The following is a 27,405-nucleotide window of genomic DNA, read 5'->3' on the forward strand; positions in this document are numbered from 1 at the left end:
ATTGTACCTTCTTGGGTTCATATAACTATTTTCTCGACAGAATTCGATGGTCAGCGTGCTATAGAGCGATTATGAGAACGATTGATTGCTTGTGCGAGCGATTGACGTAAGCATTCTGTTAATCGAAACTATAACAGGTTTTCGATTTTCAAGTCGAAGCTCAACACACGTCTTTGGCCAATCATTCACGCCTGTGTCATTAATTACAACTTACTAGAAGATTCCTCTACCAATTAAGATTCACCATAGTACTTCACCACTTTCCATACATACATACATACATACATACATACATACATACATACATACATACATACATACATACATACATACGTACATATATATACATGCATGCATGCATACATATATATATACAGGGTGCGATTAATATAAGTAGTCTAAATCATATTTTAACATATATATTTAGCAAAATTGCATAAAAATATTTTGAAATACTAAATACTAAATTTATTCAATAAAATCACCATTGGCTTCAACCACGGCCTCCAACTTCAGAATCTCCTGCAACTCTTTGAAACGGTTTCATTGTTTAAGTTGGTGAATGCTGCCATAATTCTTGCCTTCAGTTCATCTTTGGTATTACAAGGAGTTTTGTTAGTCTCTCGTTCAACTTTGCCCCACATATAATAATCAATGGGGTTACAGTCTTGGGAGTTAGGTGGCTAGTTGTTAGAAGTGATGTGGTCGCAGAAATTGTCTGATAGCCATGACTGGGTTCTCCTGCTTCTGTGGCATGGTGCAGAGTCCTGTTGCCAGACATGGGGTCTTTAAGCAGCCACCAGGGCAGCACTCCCTCTCTCACGCACTTGATGTAGGCCTCCGTGTTGAGTCGGAGGCCGTGTGGGAAGATGAATGGAGACGTAACGTCACCATATCTAGTGATCACTCCAAACATCAGGATGTTGGCTGGATGTTTGATTTTTATCACTCTCAGTACATGTCCTCAGACTGACACCCAAACACTCTGAAATGTTCGTATTGGAGCTTTCGGCGCGAATACCAAGCAGTAGAGCATACCGTTTCCTAATTTCTGGTAGAGTGAATTGCGTCGTCATCGTGCTGTTCTACTCACAGACGATTCCCAACTGACCCTACTATACAGCATTCTTGAAAAATCTAAAACAATCGATGTGCATGCGCGAAATTAAAAATATAAAATCGTTGCAATTTACCCATCGCACTCTGTATAAATACGTGGGTGTGTGTGTGTGTGTGTATAATCTTTCTTTCTTCCACTTCTTTCATAAAGACAAGCCGTGCTTTTACCTGTCTCTTCTCATAGCTCGTCTTTCTAGCGTTCATAATGTTTCACATCGTCTTGGCTTAACAGACCTCATCGTTTGTTTTTGCTGTCTTGTTCTCACTGTCCTGTTTTTATTACCACTTCCAACTTGCGCAAAAAATCTCAAATTTTATTTAAGTTGCTTTGCGGGAAGGACTGTTTCAAGGAAGTCGCGTATTGTCCTTACCTTCGAAAACGCTGAGTAGATGAAACAGGGACAACTGATGAAGGGAATGTTCTTTATGCTGCATGCCTCGGTTCTCTGTTTTTATCGTTAGAAAAATGTTCGTTTTCCGTGTTTTTGTCTTTGTTTTGGTTTCTCATTGTGTCTACGTTGTTTTGATCTCCTGTACCAATATATGCATGTATATATACATATATATGAAGGTATGTACATAAATGCATGTATATACGCATATATTTATATATTATTTATATTATATATACTATATATAATTACATATATATATATATATATATGTATATATGTATACATATATATATATGTATATATATATGTATATATTATATATATATATATATATATATATATATATATATATATATATGTATGTATATAGTGGTTGTATACTATCAGCGTAACGTGACAGTAAGGGAATTAAACCACCGCTGTTTAGCCCTAGGAAGCATCGACGCTCCCTCTCGGCCTCGACACATTTCCAGTGTCCTTATATATTTACGAAGGGGAGACAAATACCCCCAACAGCTAGGCCTGCATCTAGACACACGCATGTTTCAGGGTCTTTGCCCATCATCGGTCTAGAGTAGCAGAGGCCTGCTAGCTGAAGATATCTGTCTAGACTTCCTAAATATATATATATATATACTAGCAGTATCGCCCGGCGTTGCTCGGGTTTGTAAGGGAAATAATTATATAAGCATTTTTAGAAATGTAAAGTATAATAGCCATCTCAATATGGCTAACCACAAAGGGGGAGGGGTGTTACTGTAGCTTTTTACGTTCTGAGATTTAATAATAAATTTTAGAGAGTTACTTCCCTTATATATGTCAAAAATGGATTAAAAATGGGAAAAATTGATGGTAATTTTTTTTTAAATCGTAGACTCATCGTAGACGCGCGCTAATACCCAGACGGTCTCGATATGAATCACGACTATAAGATACCCGGTTTTGGTTAAACTGCACCGCAAAATGCGGGAGTAGTTAGGAATCTAAGTCGTAGGAGACAGACACACCACCTCACTTTTATATATAAAGATTTCCTCTATTTACATAATATTGAGGTCTTTTTCTTTCTTTTGTTATCTTACTGTTTTTACCAATATACGTATATATATATATAAATATATATATAGGTACAGAGATGTACTTGCATAGCAAGTGACTTGATCTGAGATCGTGTGCTGGAACGAAAACAGTTGCAGCGTTGAAGGTGTTTATAAGCCATTTAAGAAACTCACAAAAACCGTTAGATTCACTTCAACATTTAAATTTAATTTGTCAAAATATTTTCGTCGCTTTGAGACCGCGACCTGTTAGCACGATATTTTTGTCAGTGAACAGGTCGCGGTCTGAAAGCGACGAAAATATTTTGGCAAATTAAATTTAAATGTTGAAGTGAATGTAACGGTTTTTGTGTGTTTCTTAAATGGCTTACAAACACCTTCCACGCTGCAATATATATATACACACATATATATATATATATGTATGTATGTATGTATGTGTGTATATGTGTATGCATGTATGTGTGTGTGTGTGCGTGTCTGTGCTTGTGATTGTCCTCCACCACTGCTTGACAACGAATGTTGGTTTGTTTACATCCCTGTCACCTAGTGGTTTGACAAAGGAAACATATAGAATAAGTACAATGCTTACAAAAATAAAACTGGAGTTGATTCATTAAACTACAATTCTTCAAGTCATTGCCCCAGCATGGCCACAGACCAATGGCTGGAAAAAGCAGAAGAATAAAAGAATACATTCTCTGCTTTGGTCTTATGTTCAAGGCATGAGAAAGCTTGAGTTTACATGAGAAGGCCTAACAGACCTGGTAGAAACAGCAGCCAAATCTCCCTCAAATCACACCTTACTGTCTTATGTATGTATATATATATATGAGCCAATGAGGGGGACCTCTACATGGTAGCTAGACCTGGTAGAAATAGCAGCCAAATTTCCCCCAAATCACACCTTACTGTCTTATCTATGTATATATGTATGTATGAGCCTATGAGGGAGACCCCTACATGGCAGCTAGACATGGTAGAAATAGCAGCCAAATCTCCCTCAAATCACACCTTACTGTCTTATCTTTCTGCTACTTGGATATAGGTCTTATATTCGTCGTAAAAAACTTTCCTGTCACACACTCACGCACACGCACACACACACACACACACGCACCCTCACACACACACACGCGCGCACACACACACACACACTCACACAAACGCACGTTCGCTTACAATTTTATTTATATATTTGCGTGTCCATGTGTGGAAATAGGAAGTGGGAGGCAGAGTGAAAGAATCACTCACTACAGTAAGTGAATTACTTTCATTTTATTCGTTGCCCACTGTGTGTGTGCGTTTGCGTGTGGTGTAAACCAGACTAAGAAAAGCATTTGACACACACACCAGAATGTGAGTTTTCTGTAAATTTTGCTTAATTGGAGTTTAAATTTTAAAAACTGGACCTGGCATGACGCGATGCATTCTACTCTTAAAAATGCTAGGTAAATTGTAATTGAAGAAATCCTATATTGTAGATTTCTATAACTCCCAAAGGGAGGCAGATAAAATCTGCCTTTTATAATAAGAGATATTTTCAGTGAAATTTATTCACTGATCACCAAAATCAGAAATATTAAATTTCTAAATATCTCATAGAGATATGTACGCTGATGTATATATATATATAATATATATACGTAAATTGATGTTAAACTGATGGTATTATTAAATTAATATCTAATTTTTTTCACCCTCATTTATAATATATATATATATATATATAAATACAGGCACATGTATTAACATATCTATAAACACACACTTAGGATACGTGTCCAGTAGCAAGCAAGTGTATCAACATTAACATACATGTAGGTATGTATACGTCTGAATGTTTTCCACATTAACACTTGAACGTAAATACACATACGCATACCCAAATCCAAAATATTCATGTAGTTTTAATTATATTCTTGTCTCTTAACGAGTTTTGTCAGTGCTTTACATCTTGCAGCGCCTAAATGCTTATTATTAATTGCTATACTGATATTATTCTACTTAAACGAGACAATTGCGGACAGAAAAGATCAGCAGAAAGAAAATAAAACATGGTAAATTGATAATGCACAGTTGCTCCTACCAACAACTCTGTTTTATTCAGCTGCTTGACACCTGGATAACCGGAAGTAAAAATCTAAACATCAGCGTATGGTTAATAGAAAAGAAGCTGAGGACTATTTAATATCGCCGACTACCAATAAACGCCCACACAAACCCACAGATATTCACAGATATTTGTAAACTTGCGTGTCCAGATATACACTTACACGGGTAGGAAAAGTAACTGAAACACATCGATATGCACTGGCGCATGCCTAGAATTTTGAAGCTTACTTATACAAACAAATCACTAAAATAATTACATACATACAATCAACAACTCACATTTACACACTGATGTGTAGACCATATATGTCTCTGTGTGCTTGTGTTTATATGTGAATATATGTTTATGATGATATGTGAATATGTGATTGTATGCATATTTGAAGGCATTTTCAATACACATACATTTCTTTTGTATATACATATGGTCGTTTGTCTATGTACACGTGAATGTATGCTTGTGTCAATATATGAATATGTATATGTATATATATATATATATATATATATACATAAATATATTTATGAGTATATATATATATATATATATATATATATATATATATATATATATATATATGTATATATGTATATATATATACTCATAAATATATTTATGTGTGTATATATATATATATAAATATGTTTATATCTATATTTATATATTAATATGTATATATACATATGTACACACAAACATACATTCATGTGGGCATACAGACACGCATGTACATTCAAACAAATATTCATATGTAGACATAAGCATGCATTCACGTGTACATAGGAAAAAAGTCACATGTATATCAAAACACAGCTTCACCCGTACATACAAACGCCCTTTCACGTGTATATACAAATACATGTTTATGTGTGTATTAAACATTCATTCAAATATACATACAATCACACATTCACATATTCTCACAAACCTATGTTCACATATAAACACAAGCACACATTAGTAGGTACCCAAACTTTCATTTACACATATACACACAATCACATGCACGCAAACACATTCAGATATAGGCTCAAACAGGCGTACAAGCACACGTACATATATACTCACAAACTTACATTTACATATTCACGCAAACACATGTTCACATATAAACACAAACGAATTCTTACACACACACAAACATACATTCAGATACACTCACAGACGCGCCTTCAAATAGATACACACACACACGTTCAACACATTCATATATTCAAATGAAAGCGAAGCATCAAAAAATTCAGAAGGACAAGCCTGCATTCATAGACGCGATTCATGCAAACACTAAATCATACAATACCACATAGAAAAGAGCAGTGAAAAATACATACGCAAACACACACGAATAAAATTGGCTGTTGATTCGTGTAATTATTTCTATTTCATGATTACTTCTTGTAAAACAAGTTTTCAGCTATTTGCAGAGGAGAATAGAACCTAACAAATTACATTAATGAAGACTTTTTATTACATATTCTCAATGTTTGTTGGTACATCAGGACTGGCTGTAGTATAATAATGTTCACATTATTGACATCCAAGTTAAGTATTTATGGTTCATCTCCCTGCAGATGCCGTCCTATCTCCAGCTCCCTGTAGACAGCTTTAACTCACTCACTGGAATCCTTATCGTTGTTGTTGATTATACTTGACCGGCCAGACCTTGGATCAAAGCATCTAGGTCATGACTTTTCGCTCGCTCATTCTATTCAAGTAAGACTGTGCCATATTATCTAATTTTCTTTCTTTATGGTTGATCTCCCTGCAGATCTCGTCCTACCTCCAACTCTCCATAGACAGCTTTAACTGCCTCACTAGAATCCGTATCGTTCTTGTTGATTATACTTGACCGGCCAGACCTTGGATCAAAGCATCTAGGTCATGACTTTTCGCTCGCTCATTCTATTCGAGTAGTACCGTACCAGATTATCTAATTTTCTTCCCGTTTTAAGAAGGGAGGTTAAATTCTTTTCTAATCATTTGCGGCTATTTTGAGCATATCGGGTGAAAGATCAGAATTTTTTCTTGTGTGAGAGTTTCAAAGAAATGATAAACTCTCAGTTACAGAGTGGGCACAACAGCAAAAATACAGGAAAAAGCGCTGACATAAGCTCCATCAATGCTGCAATATAAGGCTAGAAGTCTGAAGTTATTCATGATACACACAGCAACCATGAAAACAGTCTAACTCCGTTGTTGCGCATGTTGTAATAGTTTCGGCGGGTTTATTTTTTAAGGCTAAATGTCACTAGCTAATTTACATCATTGGCTAGGGGCATTTTGTTATGTAACATGTACTACAGAGGATCTTTTCGTTGGGATTAAACGTTCTTTAGTTTCTTACTCTTTACATGTGTGGGGTATTGCAGTTGGTTGAGGTCCTTACCACTAATCAATAATGTCGTTCACTGGGTGCGTTTCATTGCACACCATGGTGGTACTTCGTCGCTCACGACGAAGAAGGTTCCAGTTGATCTATTCTATCGTGAAATTAACGTGCAAGTGACTGAGCAGTCCACAGACACCTGTACCTTAACGTAGTTCTAAGGGTGAATTACCGTGACACAGAATGAGACAAGGCTGTCCGTTTGGATTACAGGCACATCTCAGTTTTACTAGCTGAAGCAACGTGTAGTGAAGCAATGGGAAATAATGTGTGTTGCTCAAGGACACCGCTCCGCCGATTTTAAGCGTGATCTCATAATCACTTAGCTACGTTCCTTTATACACCAATGATAGAGATCCCTGTCTATTTTCCCGTCATTTGTTATTGTATTTCTATAGCTTTTAAAGTTCCGATGCTGTTTCTCTTCCTAAACATTTTATAGCGTGGCCAGGACATAAAAGACAGTATCATGCACCTTCCTACGATTAATTTATACAATGATCACACACACACACACACATGCACACACAAAGAAGGAGAGGGTGAAGAAAGTGATAGAGAGTGAATAAGACTCTATCAAAGTATGAGCATTTATATATAGAATGAAAAATCCGAGAGCAGAATTCTAGAATATTCAAAAGTATTGAAATTGGAAAAGTACAGCACAAGGGGTAATACAATAAAAGGTGCAGACACAGAATGCTAGAATATTCTTATGTCTTGAACATGGAAAATTACAGAAGAAGAAAACGTAAACTTAAAATATTGTTGAAGTTAGAATTTTAAAGCAAAAATAATAATAAATACACTTATATATATTTTTCCACAACGGTTTAAATCAAAATACTCAAGAAGCTATTTATTTTCATTTTTAGTGAAAAGATTAATTGCCTGCAAATTTACACGTCAAAAATTTGATATTTGATATTTTTATATTTAAAAACTTACACAATAGCAATTTGAGTAAAATTGACAATGTATTATAAGCCCAGAGTTTTTCTTTTTTTTGAGAGTCATTTCTACATTTTGTACTCAATTTGTTCCTTTCAGTTTCGTAAATATTCTTCTAAAGTAAACAGAGTATAATTTGTCATCTGATAATGCACACTTAAAAGAAATTAATTCTTGTGTTTCTTTAAAAAACAATTTTTCTATAATTTTTGCTCTTTCTAATTACATATATTGCACATGGCTCCAAACTTATAACACAATATCTGTTATTTAAAATATTTGGATAATGAGTTATGCTAAGACGATAAAATTAAAATAAACAACAACATAACAGAAATATTTTAGCTCAATACAAATAAATTTTTAAGCAAAATATTGACTTAGAATGGTTAGCAATAACGAGTCAAAAACATTTCACACATTATTTGATGAACAGTTTCGGAAATATATTTAGCAAATTTTAACTTCCGTAGCAGTACATTAAGATGTTTTTTCTCCTTGTCCTGTACTTTTCCAAGTCCAATACATAAGAATATTCTTGTTATCTGTGCCCGCATTTTTCTTCTGTTGCTACTTGTTGTGTACTTTTCCAGATTCAATATTTAAGAATATTCTAGGATTCTGCATGCGCATTATTCATTCTACACCACTTTTCTTTCCACATAACGCTTCTTTTATTGTAATTCATAATATTTAATTTCATAATTGAAGAAATGATACTATTATATTTTATCTTTTACTTCCTTCACTCATTAGATCGCCACCAACCTGGGGCACCGCCTTATAGAACTTTAGTCGAATAAATAAAACCCAGTACTTTTTAAGACTAGAACATATTCTATCAGTTTCTTTTACCGAACCGCTTAGTCGCAGAGACATATTTTGAAAAATAAAGTTTCCTTTGTTCAAACTGAAAAAATTCCTAGCACCTAAACATAACATAGGATTAATAGAACAATATCTGTCACAAATAAATATAAATATTTTAAAAATTATTACAGCGCAGGAGTGGCTGTGTGGTAAGTAGCTTGCTTACCAACCACATGGTTCCGGGTTCATTCCCACTGCGTAGCACCTTGGGCAAGTGTCTTATACTATATCCTTGGGCCGACCAAAGCCTTGTGAGTAAATTTGGTAGACGGAAACTGAAAGAAGCCCGTCCTATATATGTATACATATATATATATATATATATATATATGTGTGTGTGTGCGTGCGTGCGTGTGTGTGTCTGTGTGTGTGTGTGTACGTGTATGTTTGTATATCTGTCTTTGTCCCCCCAACATCGCTTGAGAACTGATGGTGGTGAGTTTACGTCCCCGTAACTTAGCAGTTCGGCAAAAGAAAGCCAATACAATAAGTACTAGGCTTCCAAAGAATAGGTCCTGGGGTCGATTTCCTTGAATAAAAGGTGATGCTCCAGCATGGCCGCAGCCAAATGATTGAAACAAAGAAAAGAGTAAAAGTAATATATTGTTCTATTTAAATTATTTTTTTAATGAGTGAGATTTTTATATTAATATGTTTTAATTACGTATGTAATTTAATATATAACAGAATAGTAATAATTAATATGAAAAGACAAAAGCTAATCACTTTTTTCTACTTAAAAACACAAAAATATTTCTTGAACCCCACTTTATTTCGTTACTTAAAGCCACACCACGTTTTAGTGGCTAATATTTTTTTATGAGCTCTTTCGTTTGAATACAACTACGGTATAGTCTAATTTTACAACAGCTGAGATATTGTGTTTCAAAATAAATTACCAATTCTTTCATCACTGAAAATCACATTACCTTTCTCGTAGCTAATAGATTTTAACGAATTTTTCACTAAAACATCTTTCACTAAAACACCCCCAATTTTCAAATTTAATTACTATAAGCTTTTGAAGTAACAGACATATTTTGAAGTTTAATATTTTCGCGTTACTCTCACATTTTCAGTTTGACCTAACATTCATAGTTTGACCTAACTCCCATTCATAGTTTAACCTAAATTTCAATTATTTTATTCAAAAATGTAGCTTTGGATAGGACAATGTTAAAAAAAAACTGCATTCAATCTAATTGAGAACTGAATTAGTCATGGAACCTAGAATTGTTCGTGAGTAAAAGTTTACCCTAAAAATATATTCACCCATTGCCGCGGGTTAACGATACACTCATGTATAGAGGTGTCTTGTGTGATGAGTATTTACATATACCCAAATGTATATCAGTGACTTGTATATGACGTTGAAGAAACAGACGTACATTTCATGGTTTTGAGTATCGGTGAGGAATACAATTATTTCCTGTCGTTGAGCGGAATTGATAATTTGGGTTAGATGAGATCAATATGGTAAAGTGGGATATCATGATTGATTCGGGATATTCACATAGCTAACATACACTTCAAGGGTAACAATTACTGAATAACATTTGTTGTGATCGGGTAACGGAAGTGTATGTTACGAATTGAAATGAATAGAGAAGGCACAGTTAATTAATTACTAATTTACATGACATTTTAATTTAGAATATTATTCAAAATATTCATGAAGTTATTCAAATTTCCCTGAGTGCTAAAACCCATGCTAAAATTGAAATATGATAAACAGAACTGAAGGAGTGATGGTTTTAGATGATTCTCCTAGATATTATAACTTTTACAAGTCACAGGTCGATGTACAGCTGACCTAAAACTCAGTTAGGTTTTTTTTTTGGTAGACAATCGATGTCTATCGTTTTTGGTTAGATCCAGATTGTAGACACCTGTAAGGGAGACATATAAGGTAGTGCAATTTAGGCGCGCTCATGGCATTGATATGGGCGAACATCATCTCATATTTTCTAAGGCGGCGAACTGGAAAAGTCGTTAACACGCCCGGCAAACTTCTTAGCGTTATTTTGTCCGTCTTTATGTTCTAATTACAAATACCGCCGAATTATGCCTTTCAGTATTTCGGGGTCGATCAGATAGATTCCATTTCAGGACAGGGTCGATGTAATCAACTAAACCCCCCTCCCACGAAATTGCTGGTCTTGTACCAACATTTGCAACCATTATCTAACACCGCTTTTCCAATTTTTACCTATAATAGAAAGCATGTGGTGTGAGAGTCATTGCCTATTTCTACCAGATTGAAAGACCACAATGAATTTAATTTAGCTCTTCAAAAGGCGAGAGTTCAAGTGGCGTACAGTGCTGCTCCACAATAGCTACCGCTGAAATAATTTCAAATAAAAGAAAATATGTCTTATGAAATGAAGTGTGATTGTTTATCGAAACGAAAATAATGGAACATGCGAAATATCATTATGTTGATTACTAATATATATATTAATATATATTAATCTTCTTTCTTCGCTCTTTTGCACCACATGGCCTCAACCCACTTCGTCTCTTCATCTCACACCTCACTCACCTCTCCTCTTAATTGATACCACCCACACCATTCCACTCACACTAGCTCTGACCACTTCCCAGCACCCACACCACATACCATCATTTACACACACACGCACAATCTGCAATAGCGTCACCACACATACCACTATATGAGCAGCCGCACACACTGTTTAACTCAGTACACACACTGCACACTACCATGCACACTCCCACAAGCATATAATATATATATATATCAGTATTAATTTTGGCAGCTGGCCGCAATATAAACCGTATAGGCAAAATTTAGTTTTTACTGAATGTGCTAAAAGCACACATAATTCTAGAAATATGAGTTAAACCTCGCGTAGCTGCATAAAACCACATTTATATATACTGACTGGGTAGATAACTGCCCCATACATACATACAAACATACATACAAACATATTTTCATTGTGAGTCTTCAATTTACTTAATAATTATCCCATAAAGCCTCGATAACCTTTACTTACAAATATATTGAGTTGAGTTCGATAGGATAATACGTGAATGATACACTATCTCCCGATGTAAAAATTGATTGCCAAAGACAAAATCGAACGGAAAAACTCTTAGTGTGTTGTTGTACTCTGGATAACGTTAACTCCAATAAACCACTTCTGGTTACTTTGTCGATTCCGTACTGGAAAAGGCAAAGTCGGCTTTTGAATGATTCGAAACCTGAAAGTATAGAAATGTAACTGTACCCCCACCCCCACCCCGCCTTGATATTTTCTCTACCGTTCTATCGATCTCATCAAATGCAATAACAATAATGGCCAGTCAATAAATTAGGTTTTACTTGAAAGTTCGAGGTAAAAATAAAAAAAAAAACATCCAATCACTCTCAAAATTACCAAAGGCAGAAACCTAGAAATTTCGTTTTAATATTTCGTTTGTTTCTCAAAGACTGGAATTGAAGAGGCTAAAGTTATCTTGTAAAAAACTTTAGCAAAAGCAATCAATAATTTATTCATTAATTAGTTAATTAATTGAATAATTACTTAATTAGCAACATCAATGTCACGCTAAACTTGGATCAACTTTGTTTCAGCAGGCTTATATTCAAAAGCATTCGAACTGAAACCATTCTGCTGTTTTGAGGTAAAGTATCATTTCATCACTCACTACTCATACGTTTATCGCTTTTTAAATGATACGGTGCTTTGCAGGAGGTTTGGTAAATCTTTCCAGTAGATTGAGGGATCACGTAGCGGTTTCCTAATTTACTCGCCATTTTTCTGTTTTCTACAGGGCATAAGGCCGAAAGTTTTGGAAGAGTGCAGTGACCAGCGTCATTGACTGACGCTTTATTTCATCGATTCTGAACAAAAAAAATGGAAGTCGACCTCGGATTAATTTGAACTTGGAACATAAGGCTGGTGTAAATGCCGTTAAGCCATCTGTCCAATGTGCTAACGATTCTACCAGCGCGTCGCTTGTTTTCTTTTATTCTGCTCGAATTATATTTTTCACGGCGAGGAACTGGCAGAGTCGCTAGAACATCGGAGAACTGCCTTGCTCTAACTCTTCCGGCTCTTTATTTTCTGAATTCAAAATTTGCCTTTCAGTCCATCGGAATCGATAAAACAGAGTACCACGGAAGTACTGCGATCAATACTAACAGCTCCACCCTTTGCCACATATATTTACTATTCTGGATCCTAAATAAGAAAACCATTGCATTAGTGTATTTGCGTGTTGAAAGTTCGTGTCCACAGTATTCATCCTCTTTTTTCCATGGTAAGATATGCATTGAAGTCCGTAACGGCCGGGTGACCGCATAATGATGTCACGATCGGGCGACCGCATAAGGACTTACTCGTTGCCTCACATCATTTACACTTATTAGATGAAAGCACTGAAACATGTTTTTAAAATAGGAGCGATGCAATGGGACTGAACAAGAAACTACGCAAACCACAATATCATGCCAAGAATCGAAACCGAGGCGAGTGGCTGAAAACCAGATATTTTAACCACTCTAAGATTATTTCTCATAAGTTGTTTCTTGGCCGTGAAAGGTACTGAAATTATTGCAAATAGTGTCTAAATTTGAAATCAAGATTCAAAAAAATGCAAGTACATGAGCCCACTTCATGTTTGTCTATAGACCTTCTCAAGAGAGTTATATTAGTAAGGATTATTTGCACGTGATAAAAATGCATAAGAGTATGATTGGCCAGCATCTACTCTAGGTTGATAAATTTAAGTACAGCCAAGTATTGACATTTGCTAAATCCCTCCCCTCAAAATAAATTAGAAAAAATAATGCCGTAGTTGTAAAAATCATAAAACAGTATATTATTGGTATTTATTAGGATACGTTTCTATGGATTTACATGACATCCTCAATATAGTAATTTACTTAAATCACATCCGAATTTCTCTTCAGCTTTTATTTTAGGTACGAGGCCTGACGTTTTTGAGGACAGGTGTCAAGTGGATTACATCGACCCCAGTAGTTAACTTTAAAATTGCTGGCCTTGTGCCAGAGTTCGAAACCATTTCTTACTTCCGCCTTGGCTAAGACGGAAATTATTGTTTTCAGTCGTGTTTGTTTGTTTGTTTGTCCGTGGACAAGATATCTCAAGACCCGCTGAATGGATTCGGATGAAACTTTCAGGGATATTTGGCACGAACTAACTAGATTTTGGGATCGATCCGCTAGTTACCCACCCCCATAAATTCATGTCTTGCACCTATGGGAGAAATAATTACTAATATTATTATCAGTATTGGTAGTAGTCAACTTCGTGGTCGTCCGTCGTCGTTTCGTAATAATAATAGTAGTGGTAGCAACAGTGCTTGTTGCTACCTTATAAGACGAAGCTGATTCATCTATCCTATGTTCACAAGTAATAACCTGATTTTCTGTTTTTGCAGGCTATCTCCAAATTGTGTTACACATTATCGTATAAAATTTTAAAATTCGCATTTTTAAACGGCAGGTCATAATTTGAAGATTACTTGGCTACTATATCTAGGATTATAGATCAGTGTTTCCTAATCTTTTGTAAATCCTACACATATATTTCAGCAAAGTCGCATCGATCATCTCCAATTGTTGTCGTTTGTTTAATTTTTTTTTATATGTCGGTATTCAGATGCAGGCAAAGTTTAAATTAAATTCATCCGACCCCCACTCAGTAATGTAGTGTAGCATCAATATCGTTGCTAGTGACTCGGGTTTTCGAAACTCATCGGTATTTTTGCTCTCGTATTGATTTGTAGAAGTGTTTAGTTGTAAATTTCTGAGTAGCTCATTTCGTAGTGATGTTTTAATTAAGAAACATTAATTTGAGTAGGACATGATACTGTAGAACAAACACATATATCAAATATCACAAGGGGAAATTGTAATCCAAGTTTTCTGTTCCCCTTTCTTACTTGTAAGTTTTGAGCGCATAAATATAAGAACAACTTTAAAATGTAATTTATATTAGGAACAGGCTGACATTTTGTACCCCAGTGAGAGAAGAAATAACGTAAGGAAATAATGAAGTAGAATGGCGAATGATCTATAGTATTTCTGCGTACCAAAAACGGCATCCATGGCAAATTTGTTTGCGATATCTTCTGTTCGAGATGAATGACATGCTTAGATAGTACATATGTATATGTGTCCATGTACGTGTGATACCCTCAGCGAATATATGTGACAATGAGAGTATGAACGTGTGTCTTTGCGAGTACGCATGTGCGATAATGTGTTTGCATGAATGTATATCTATATGGGTATGTATGTATGGCTATATGAGCATGTATGTATGACTCGGAGGATTATGCGTGAATACAGGACCACGTATCTACGAGAATGCGCTGCACGTACGTGTGACTGTATGAACATCTATGAGTACCTATGTGATCATGTATGTGCAACAATGTGTTTGCCTGTATGTGTAACCATGTGCGCATGTATGACATTACATGAACATGTATGTGTGTTTAGTGGCTTGCTTGTGTGTTTCTGTAAACGAATCGAATGATTGATAAATATGCGTGAAGGGAAATATTTGACCAAGAGAATTTAGAGGATATTCTACAAGAAGTTACGGTTATAAGCCGGCTCAGAACGCTACTAAAAGGCAATTAGTTTGAGAAATTGGCAAATCAGATTGTCAAAGTTTTGGTATGATTACTTGAATGGGAAACGAATGCAGACTGGAAATTCAAATTGTGCAAAAGGTAATTATATGACCTTTATAGCATGTGATTTCTACCATGTAATGGATGAAGTCTAGCGATGGTTAATGTACAGCTCATACCCAAAATATATAATCCAGTATGTTTCAATTCATATAGACATGTTTGTAGACCAAAATCAGTTCGAATATTAAATGTTCTTGTTTCATTGACGGAAACTTTGGGCAAACATCTTCTGTAAATGGAGTAGATATTGAAGAATATTCAATATAAATAAAATGATATTCTAAATTCAGTTAAGGATATAGAAAATACTCTCATGAATAAATATAGTCAAATCAATTGTGTATGTAGAAAGGTTACTGACATCGATATTCAAGTCTTCTGAAATCTGATATATATAGAATAATAACATGAGCAAAGGTTTCAGTGTTTCATAATCCCTTTCCAAACTCTACAGCTGTTTCAACGGTTAAATACGTACATGTAACTATTTTCATCAATATAGGAAAATACATGGTTAATCTAAATTTGAAGAATACAACCTCTCATCAGAAATTATGATTGAAATGTCAATCGAAATACTATTGAGCTTTTGTTCACCCTGACATAAGCGAAGCAGAGAGAGAGAGAGAGAGAGAGAGAGAGAGAGAGAGAGAGAGAGAGAGAGAGAGAGAGAGAGAGAGAGAGAGAGGAGAGAGAGAGAGAGAGAGAGAGAGAGAGAGAGAGAGAGATTAGAACACGTTAAATTGATTATTCGAGATGAGATAGAAACTGCTAATAAATGCTTACATAATGGAGGTAAAACTACAATTTCTTTTTTAAGCTCCACACGTACTTAAATTAAGCCTTAACATAGAAAGTATTAAGATTGTTATTTACATCTGCATTTTATACTAAACATATTATTAGCTATGATATTAAATTCTAAAAGTTCAGCTACATGCCATTAGCATTGATGCTGACTAGCCGCACAGCGTCTTGAACGTAACCTTTCCCGCAAACGGAATGAAACTTGAAACTATAAACCGTTTTACCATTCTTCGTTTTTGCATTACTATACCAACTTGAAATGACAACTATTTATATTCAGAAAGCTATTTTTATTTATATACTTTCGACTTATACAAAGCATCATTCAGTGACGGTGTACAAACTTGTTTCTTAGTTACTAATTTGCAAGTCGCTCAAATCAACCATTTTTATCAAAAGTGACAAAGAAGGAATTAGAGAAGTCATAACAGGTCAGTGACTTAAAACATTATATTTCTTTAACAATATAACATGAGAATAACAATGAAGTAAGACTTGAAACGAAATCCTTATTATTGTTAATGAAGATAACATCATCATTTTGATACCATTCAATGTACTTACAATAAAATCAATGAAACTCATTCATTGTCTGGGTACATCATCTCTTTCTCCCAGGCGAAGCCTTTTGTACGCCCACACATGCCTCATATGACAGTGGTTGTACTAGTTATATATATATATATATATATATATATAAAACTGTAGTTGTGTGAGTGTCTGTCCCCTTCGATTTAGATTCCTAACTACTCCCACATTTTGCGATGCAGTTTATCCAAATCCGGGTATCTTATAGTTGTGATGCATATCGAGCCCGTCTGGCTATTAGCGCGCGTCTACGATGAGTCTACGATTTTAAAAATAATTTAACATCATTTTTTATTCCATTTTAATGCATAATTTTTCGTGTGTCGATGGCGGCGGAGTTGGCGTCCACGGTCACACCTGCACCTGTTTGCTTCTCCCCCTTCTTCCCTCCCTCGTGAAGCTGTGGGGAAGGGAGTGTAAGGAAATCAACGTCGTAAAGCGTTGTCAAGGAGACCAGCGTTCTTTTAGAACAACGACTTCATGGCTTGAAGCCACTGAGTCAACGATTTAAAAAAAAAAATTATCATCATTTTTTATTCCATTTTTAATGCATTTTTTTGCTATAACTCTCTAAAAATGCTTATATAGTTATTTCCCTTAGAAGCCCGAGCAACGCCGGGCGATACTGGTAGTATATATATACAACTTATAAATAAGGGCAATATTTATAAGTTGTTTATGATTTTAACCTTTAAAGGTACTTTTTAATATGCTGGCCATTGATAAAATTATTTTTTCGAAAAAGTTTCATCCTACATTAAATATATATATATATATATATATATATATATAATATATATATATATATATATATATATATACCATTTAAATTTGGGCGGAGCATTATGCCGGTAACAATAAACACACGCATTGATTCGTTCCTTTATTGTTATTCTTCTGACTTTTTCCTGTTGTTATTTCTGTTTTTCTTATTTTGCTTTGTCAAATATTTATTTCATCGCAATTTTTCAATCTCTTAAGTGACATGTCCCTCAACTTCCATTTCATTTGAACTTATATTCCAGTGTTTGGTCCGAAATCTTGTCCAGGGATTGGTCCGAAATCAATCTCAGATAAGTATGTGAGTGTGTGTATGTGTACGTGCTTATACGTAAGGTTGTGCATCCGTATGTGTGTGTAATGTTTTAAATGCTAACTTACGTCATTCTTCATGTACATAAGATAGAAATTTTGGATTTCTCTCTGCTTTCTTCCCAAATGCACACGTCCATTCATAAGACGCTTCTCTCAAAGACATAAGAAAGTCCAAAAGAAAAGAAAGATGGAGGAATACAAATCGTCAACAGTCCTCATGTATGTATGTACGTGTGTGTAAAAGGCTTTCTTCATTTCTTAATGTGGGGGAGGTATACGATGGTACGCTAGCATTTACAAAGTAGTGCAGTACATCTTATTGCAGTACTCTCTTACTTCTTTCAGTCATTTGTCTATGGCCATGCTGGAGCACCCACTTTAGTCGAGCAAATAGAACCCAGGACTTATTCATTGTAAGCCTAGTACTTATTCTATTGGTCTCTTTTGCCGAACCGCTAAGTTAAGGGTCGTAAACACACCAACACAAACACATAAACACACTCACACACACACACACACACACACACACACACACACACACACACACACACACACATATATATATATATATAAACGATGGGCTTCCTTCAGTTTCCGTCTACCAAATCCACTCACAAGGCTTTGGTCGGCCCGAGGCTATAGTAGAAGACACTTGCCCAAGGGGCCACGCAGTGGGAATGAATCCGTTGGTAAGCAAGTTACTTACCACACAGGCTACTCCTGTGCCTACTGAAGTCTACCACATAATTTTCTTCTTTTATCATTTATTTAATCTTTTATTACGCTCTGTACACAACAGCTTATCCGTGTCGTTAATATTATTACGCTAACGCTGTTGTTATCATTATGCTATATATATATGTGTGTGTGTGTGTGTGTATGTGTGTGTGTGTGTGTGTGGGTGGGTGTTTGTGCGTGTGTGTCTCTGTATGTATATCGATGTAGGAGTGGCTATGTGGTAAGTAGCTTGCTTACCAGCCACATGGTACCGTGTTCAGTCGCCCAGCGTGGCACCTTGGTCGAATGTCTTCTAGTATAGCCACGGATTGACCAAGGCCATATGAGTGGATTTGGTAGACAGAAAATTAAAGTCTGTCTTATATATGTATGTATACACACACACACACACACGCACACACACAGACACACACACACACACACACACACACACACACATATATATATATACATAGGTATGTTTGTGCATATGTTTGTAGGTGACTCCCCCACTATTGCTTGAGAACCGATGTTGCTGTGTTTACGTCTCCGTAACTTACTGGCTCGGCAAAAGAAACCAATAGAAGAATAAGTACTAGCCTTATAAACAATAAGTACTGGGGTCGAGTTGGTCGACTAAAGGCGGTGCTCCAGCATGTCTGTAGTCAAATTACTGAAACAAATAAAAGAATAAAAGAATATATATATTTATTTAGGTATGTATATATGACTTCATGTTTTTGTGTATGTGTGTGGAGAGAGTGTTTCTGAAGTCATTAAATGATAGTATTTCATAACAGAAAGATAATGTTGTGATAGTCTGCAGTACCTGGAAGGTGTTTGTATTGTTCTTAATACGCTGTGTTGTCGGTGATATATTTATGTTTTTATTTTAACATTTCGTAAAATATTTTCTATTTAGCCTGTTTTCCATTATACAGATTACAAAGAATTGACTGTCTACATTATATGTCTTTCTCCTCATAATATACCATGTCAAAAACATACGAGTACCGTTTCAGGTATGTGGGTAACTTGCTTCCTCAAGCCTCTGAGACTTACGTGCAAAATTACCGCCATTTTCACGGGGTTTGAAGACAAATTTATGAAGAGAAAGCGACGTACGTAGAATGGGCAACGATAGTTATTCATTTATTCAAAATCTTCTTTTACCTTTTTCAGTCATTTGACTGTGCCCATGCAGGAGCAAACGTTAGGAGTTTTAGTCGAAGAAATTGCCCCCAGGACACGTTCTTCGTAACCCTAGTACTTGTTCTAAGTTACAGGGATGTAACCACAGCAGGATCGGTTTTCAATTGATAGAGGGCCAGGACTAACACGGACACAAACAAATATATATATCTATAAGACACTAGAATGTTTTCCTTCTCTTGACATGGAAAAAAATGCTGGCCTTAATTCACAAATAAAACAGAATATAAATACATATATATGAAAATTCAAATAATCAGAGTGATAAATTGAATATTGTTTCAATTAACCACCCTCATTATTTAAATTATATATATACATACATATGTATATATATCCATATATATATCCATGTACGTAAGTATATATATATATATATATATATATATGTATGTAAATATATATATTTGCATATATATATAAATATATATCTTCATACATACATACATACATGAATATATATATTAATTTATTTATTGATCCATTTTCTCTCTTCATTTTCTGTCCTTGTTTCCGTGTTCTTTTTTGCGGAAGATCGTAAGCCTGGAACGTTAAAGACTTTTTAACTTCCCGAGCGTTATACTAATCTGATTGTGTCTACACACACCTGTCTTCGTCTTTTGTTTTTTTTTCCATGTGAATTCTCTCCCTATATATATATTATATATATATATATATATATATATATATATATATATATATATATATATATATATATAAAGTTAATCCAAACAAGAAAACACAAAAAAAAAAACAAAAAAACAACCCGAGGCGTGGAACTAATATGATTATTGTGACGCTCACCACCTGTCTTCGTCTTTTGTTTTTTTTTCGCAGTGAATCTCTCGTCTATATATATATTTAGATATATATATATATATATACTATATATATATATATATATATATATATATATAATATATATATATATATATATATATATAATAAACAAGAAAACACAATATATATATATATAAGGGAACAAAGTATCCGTACGCCGCTATATATATATGTATGAAAAAGTACAGATTAGGACAAGAATACAAAACATCCGGACAACTAGGTGATACAAAAAGGGAAAACAAAATATGCAGATAGACGATACAAAAAACTCGGACGGGTCATTCGAAGCCTATAATCTTCAGTCAAGAACCGGATCATCCTCACAATTTGGCGTGTTGGGAATTAAGCCCTACGGCAGAGGGAAGAGTGTCGATGTGGCAGTGGCAGTGTCCGTGGTTATATACGTATGTGTGAGCATATATTTGTGCGTCTGTCCTCATCATCGCTTGACAAGCGATGTTGATGTGTTTACGTCCCGGTTAACTAGCGGTTCGGTAAAACAAACCGATAGAATGAGTACGAGGCTTACAAGGAATATGTTCTGGGGTCACGTTATGCGACTAAAGTCGGTGCTCCAGCATTGCAGCATTCAAAAGAGACTGATACGGGTAAAAAAATAAAAATAAAAAGTATGTATATATGTCTTTATATATATGTGCGTATCTGTGTGTGTGTACGTGTGTGTGTGTGTGTCTGGACAGAGTGTTTCTGAAGTCATTTAATAATAGTATTTTACAACAGAAAGATGATGTTGTGATAGTCTGCAGTAGCTGGAAGGTGTTTGCATTCTTCTTAATTTACTGTGTGGTTTGTGATATATTCATGTTTTTGTTTGGAAATTTCGTAAAATATTTTCTATTTAGCCTGTTTTCCATTATTCAGATTACAAGGAATTGACTGTCTGCATTATATGTCTTTCTCCTCATAATCTACCATGTCAAAAACATACGAGTACCGTTTCAGGTATGTGGGTAAATTGCTTCCACAAGCCTCTGAGACTTACGTGCAAAATTACCCCCATTTTCACGGGATTTGGAGACAAATTTATGGTAGAGCCACTGAAGAGAAAGCGACTTACGTAGAATGGGCAACGATAGTTATTCATTTATTCTTTTCTTCTTTTAATTGTTTCAGTCATTTGACTGTGCTCATGTTGGAGCAAACGTTAGGAGTTTTAGTCGAATAAATCGAACTCAGGACACATTCTTTGTAAGCCTACTACTTGTTCTAAGTTACAGTGATGTAAACACACCAATATCGGTTGGTGATGGAGGGCCAGGACTAACACGAATGAGACCACAGGTCTAACAAACTTATTTTCTTCATCCACCTCACAACGGACTTAACGAACTGTGAGCCAACTTCTTCCGATCTTTCGCTCTTCTTCTCCGTATCCTCTGACTCCTTCGTTCTGACGATGTCTACCATTGGCAACGAGGCAAAAATATAAATATACACTTCCCGGACCATGGTAATCAGAAACGATTCTAAATTACTTCACTCTCACCTTTATTTACTAATTAAATAATGACTTACTAGCGCAAAAGACACATTTCTGTTTCTTATTTTTCCTCCATTATCTTCTCACCTCCCTCTCTCTCTCTCTCTCTCTCTCTCTCTATATATATATATATAGATATATATATATATATATATATATAATATAACTGTTTTATGAATGAGGGTTGTATGTGTATGTGTGGGAGTATGAATAAGTAATGAGTAGAAGTATACGGCTACTTTATTAATTTATCGTTGCCTAGATGTTTATGTGTATGTATAGATATATATATATGGGTGTGTGAGTTAGTGTATGTACTTAGATATGTTTATATAATACTAGAGATATGGTATGGGGTAAGCATGTGTGTATATATATTTTAATTTTTGCTTTTGTTTTTTGAAATTATATTCTTCATCTTTAAATATGAGAATTTAAATACTAGGTTTCATTATATTCAATGTTTATAGAGGTTATTTAATTCTTGATTATATATATATATATAGAGATTATATATAGATTATATATATATTTTTTCATTGATAAATTTATATTATTATATTTTTAGTCATTTTAAATTTATATCTTAAAATATTGATTATTTTTAGATCTGAATACCACTGATGAAGTGTTTTTAGAAGAGAGAACGAAACAATTGTAGTGGCGATTTTAATTTATTTAATTTATATAAAAATTTTTATGTATTGGATTAAGTCTTTCTTTGTTGATTTGCACATAATAGTGGTTTTGTCTCTAATTAATATTATATAATATTTTACTATAAAATTGGATCAGTCCTAAATCTGATTTTTCCCTGTAAATTTGGATTTATTCCCTAATATTTATTATATATAAGTCCTTGTGATTACGCGTCAAGTGCTTTACCATTAAGTTAAACTTCCTAGTAACGAATTATTCTGCAATTTTAGAAACGAAATTAGCTTCATAAGACGCTAGCGTTAAATTCAACTTACAATTAAAGTAAACAAAGTATAAAGCCACACTGAATATATATCTATATATAATATATATATATATATATATATATATACGGTCTTCTTTCAGTTTCTGTCTACCAAAATCCACTCACAAGGCTTTGGTCGCGCCGAGGCTATAGTAGAAGACAATTGCCTACCTAGGTGCCTGGCAAAAGAGTGAAGCAAGACCCATGTGGTTGCGAAGCAAGCTTTTTATCACACGGCCACACATGCGTGTAGACTTAATTGTTTTGTGAATAAAATTGTCATCTTTGTTATAGTTGCTGCCTTCGTTCATTTTATATAGAAAACCAATGCCCTAATTATTCTTAATAGATTATGTCCTTCGTTGTCTCATACCTTACTTATCTGTGTGTAAGCCACCACCTGCTTTGCTATGTGATTCTTTCAGTGTGGCTTTATACTTTGTTTACTTTCATTGTAAGCTGAATTTAACGCTAGCGTCTTATGAAGCTAAATTTCTATGTTCTAAAATTGCAGAATAATTCGTTACTAGGAAGTTTAACTTAATGGTAAAGCACTTGACGCGTAATCACAAGGACTTGAGATCGAGTCACATGGCTGGCCGGTAACGTAGTTTCCTGCAATGTATGAATAATGTATCCTGTTCACGCTATTTTATTAGCATTATAACGGGTTTGAGACTAAAAAAATTATATATATATATCTGTACGTAAATGTCGAAAGGTGAAAAGAGTGGTGGATATATATTTTCTTTATATGTGAATTAAGACACTAGCATATTGTCCTACTTTTCATGGCACCCAAAATCAATGGTAGACTTAATTCATAGATGAAAAAAATATGAATATATATACATATATATATATATACATACATATACATATATTGCATATCATTATATATATTATATATATATATATATAATATATATATATATATATATAATATATATATATATATATATATATATATGTATATGCATATATATGCTCGCGAGCATGTGTGTCTACTGTAGTTTGTAGACTGAAATGTATGTGCATGCTAGATATAAAGAGCTCAACTGAGCCATCGTTATGCACTGGAATCTTCTTCAAGGAACGTAACGTATTTTTTATATCCACTTCTTATCCCATTGCGGCGCCTCCGTAAGTCCAACCTTCTTTTCCTTTTGCTCTCGTTTACGGTATATTTTTGCTTTCGATGACTATCATCACCATTATCATCACCATCATAATCATCATCATCATCATCATCATCATCATCATCATCAACATCATCATCGTCATCACCATCATTATCATCATCATCATCATCACCATTATCACCATTAACATTATCATTATCATCTTTATCATCAACACCACAGCCACCGTCACCGCCACTACTTCCATCATCAACATCATGACGATCATCAGGATCATGATCGTTATTATTACTGTTAGTAGTATTAGTAGTATTGTTGGTAGTAGCAATACTTGAGCGCGGTCTTTTGTACTCATCTCATGTCTATAATCTATGACCAGCCTCGACATGTAATTGGACACCTTGAAGCCTTTCACTTTATTTCATTTCATTTCCTTTGTCTCTCTTCTTCTTCTTCTTCTTCTTCTTCTTCTTCTTCTTCTTCTTCTTCTTCTTCTCTTCCTCTTCTCTTCTTCCTCCTCCTCCTCCTCCTCCACCTTCTTCTTCTTCTTCTTCTTCTTCTTCTCCTTCTTCCTCTTCCTCTTCTTCTTCTTTATATTTTGTCAAATGATTCTTATCTGCAGGCAACGCTTTCCTCTCTTCAGCTTTTTTCTATATTGTTTTCGCTTTCTCTCCCTCTCTTTTGTTTTTAATCTCTTTAAGTTCTCTCTGATTCATTGCCGGTTTCAATGCGGACATGCTTGAAAGTCCTCATTATTTTCTCATTAGTGCAATGTTTTGCTCGACTCGCAGTAAAACTAAAGAGTGCGTTTCTCTTTTTTCTTTTCTTCTTTTGTTGTCCTATGATGCTTTCATTGCTTCTTTTTTGTCTCCCTTTTTTACTCTTATGATGTTTTTGTTGCTGTTATTGATGTTAATGTTGCCACTTAAATTTGTTGCAGCTCTTCCTCGTGTTTTAGTTTTTCACCATAATTATATATGCTTACAACAAATACTGCTCCTTCTATGCCACGCATTTTTAACAGGTCCATAAAGAATGTATGATAGCTAATTGAATGCTCGAAAATATTATGAATTGTGCTTTGTTTGTATTCTTATCGTTTTTCTTTTGTTTTCCGAAAACAATTCAGAAAAAAAAAAGCCTTCAGAAAAACATTTCCCATAAATTCATTTTAAAACAAGATACCGTGGTAGTTTATGATATGGTAAATTATCTCCAGCATTCTGCATCATTTCGATGCAAAGTTTCCCTTGAGCAAGAAAGCAAGATTTCGAAGATATCAAGGAAGAAATGCTAGTTTAAAATTCCGGGTTATGTAACCGTGAAGTTTGTGACAAGAAAGCAACGTAAAGAGACAACCAAACTGTCTAATATCTGAACATTTTTCTCTTTCCTGTGTATCACAAGTGATACACAAGGCATATCACTGGGGTCCATGCATCATACAAGATGCACATTCAAAATTTTTGCAATCATCAGACGAACTCGGAGATTTATGTAAGGAAGTTGTATATAACTCAGAAGTAATGCAACACCTGATAACTAAAAGTCTGAAAACAAGCATGGATGTTATGAAATTGCTTTGGACAGGCAAAGGATTAATAACTCCTTGATTTTTTTCAGCTCCTTAACTTTGTACTTTAATTAGTCGCGAAATGTATTAGATGTAGCCTCTACGGCATTTGGAACCGAACCTTGAGCTAACAATTTATTTACTCTGTCTCGAATTTGCATTCCTATCACTAGTCAGAGCCAAAATGAGGAAATGTATCCTAAATGGAAGAAACAATTAGTTTTAATCACGAAGGGCCTCTTTCTGTTTTCGGCCATCAGATCCACGCATAAAACTTCGGAAGGTCTGAAGATACCTGTCCAAGTTGCTATGCAATGGGACTGAACCGAAAACCATTTGTTTGCGAAGCAAGCCTCTAACCATTCAGTTACACCTACGCCATTGATTACATTGCACATTTAAATTCTCTTTTGTTCAAAGTTTGCTATTAAAGTTTGTCATATACCTCAGTACCAGCATGGTGTCGGCAGTTGCGGTTGAGTATGAGCCCTGTAGAATACAGCTTTTCTTTAAAGATAATTAAGCATGTACTTCAATGGTTTCGTCTCAAACTTTTCGTCTCAAACATTGTAACAGACCTATGTTATTTACTACAATGATTTTGAAATTGGAAAATTTTAGTTTCATTATAAGTGATATTTCACAGGTTTCTTTAGTTTTTATTAATACAAAGCTAAGATATACATTCATTCTTCCACATGGTATTGTGCAAACAAAATTCAGATCATCATAATTCTATAAAATATGGTAATTTATTCTTCCCACTTTTAGTAGTCATAACTCATCTATGACAAAGACTGATCTAATACAAGTATGTACCCCAGCATGGCCGTAGCCAAATGACTGAAACAAATAAAAGATTAAAAGCAAAAGAGATAGTGTATTTCCATTTAAAAAGAGTTGGGTATATATGTCATTCGTTTGACTGCAATTTCTAGCTGGACAAACAGCTCTGTAGCATGCTGATGTGATATATCTCAAAGCTCGCCCTGGTCTAGCAGACCTACAATCAAAACCATTTACACAGAGAACTGTTCGTTATTACTGATACTTCCGTCTGTTACAACGACGAGTGTTCCAGATGATTTGATCAACGAACAACCTGTTCGAGGTATCAAATGTGAAAGTGTCTGAGTACTCCACAGACACCTGTATGCTTGATGTAATTCTAAGGGAGTTTCAGCGTGATACAGGGTATGACAAGGTAGGCATTTGAAACACAGGTACAATCATTTTTTATCAACCGGGTGGACTGGAATAAAGTGTCTTGCTCAAGGAAACATCGCGCCACCGAATATCGAACTCACGACGGTACGATCGTGAGCGAAACACACAAATCTCTAAGCTATACGTCTTCACGTTGAGCACA

At 34.8% G+C, this 27,405-nt stretch overlaps 1 long non-coding RNA gene across 1 annotated transcript; it reads left to right on the forward strand.

The window, feature by feature from the left end:
• Positions 1-549: 549 nt before the first annotated feature.
• On the forward strand, positions 550-21,228 carry LOC118766429. Its single transcript, XR_005002361.1, has 3 exons — positions 550-696; positions 2,682-2,684; positions 21,217-21,228. It is a non-coding gene; the product is annotated as an uncharacterized LOC118766429 (long non-coding RNA).
• Positions 21,229-27,405: the final 6,177 nt, after the last annotated feature.

This window comes from Octopus sinensis, linkage group LG15 (genome assembly GCF_006345805.1).
Source record: "Octopus sinensis linkage group LG15, ASM634580v1, whole genome shotgun sequence".
NCBI classification, from domain to species: domain Eukaryota; kingdom Metazoa; phylum Mollusca; class Cephalopoda; order Octopoda; family Octopodidae; genus Octopus; species Octopus sinensis.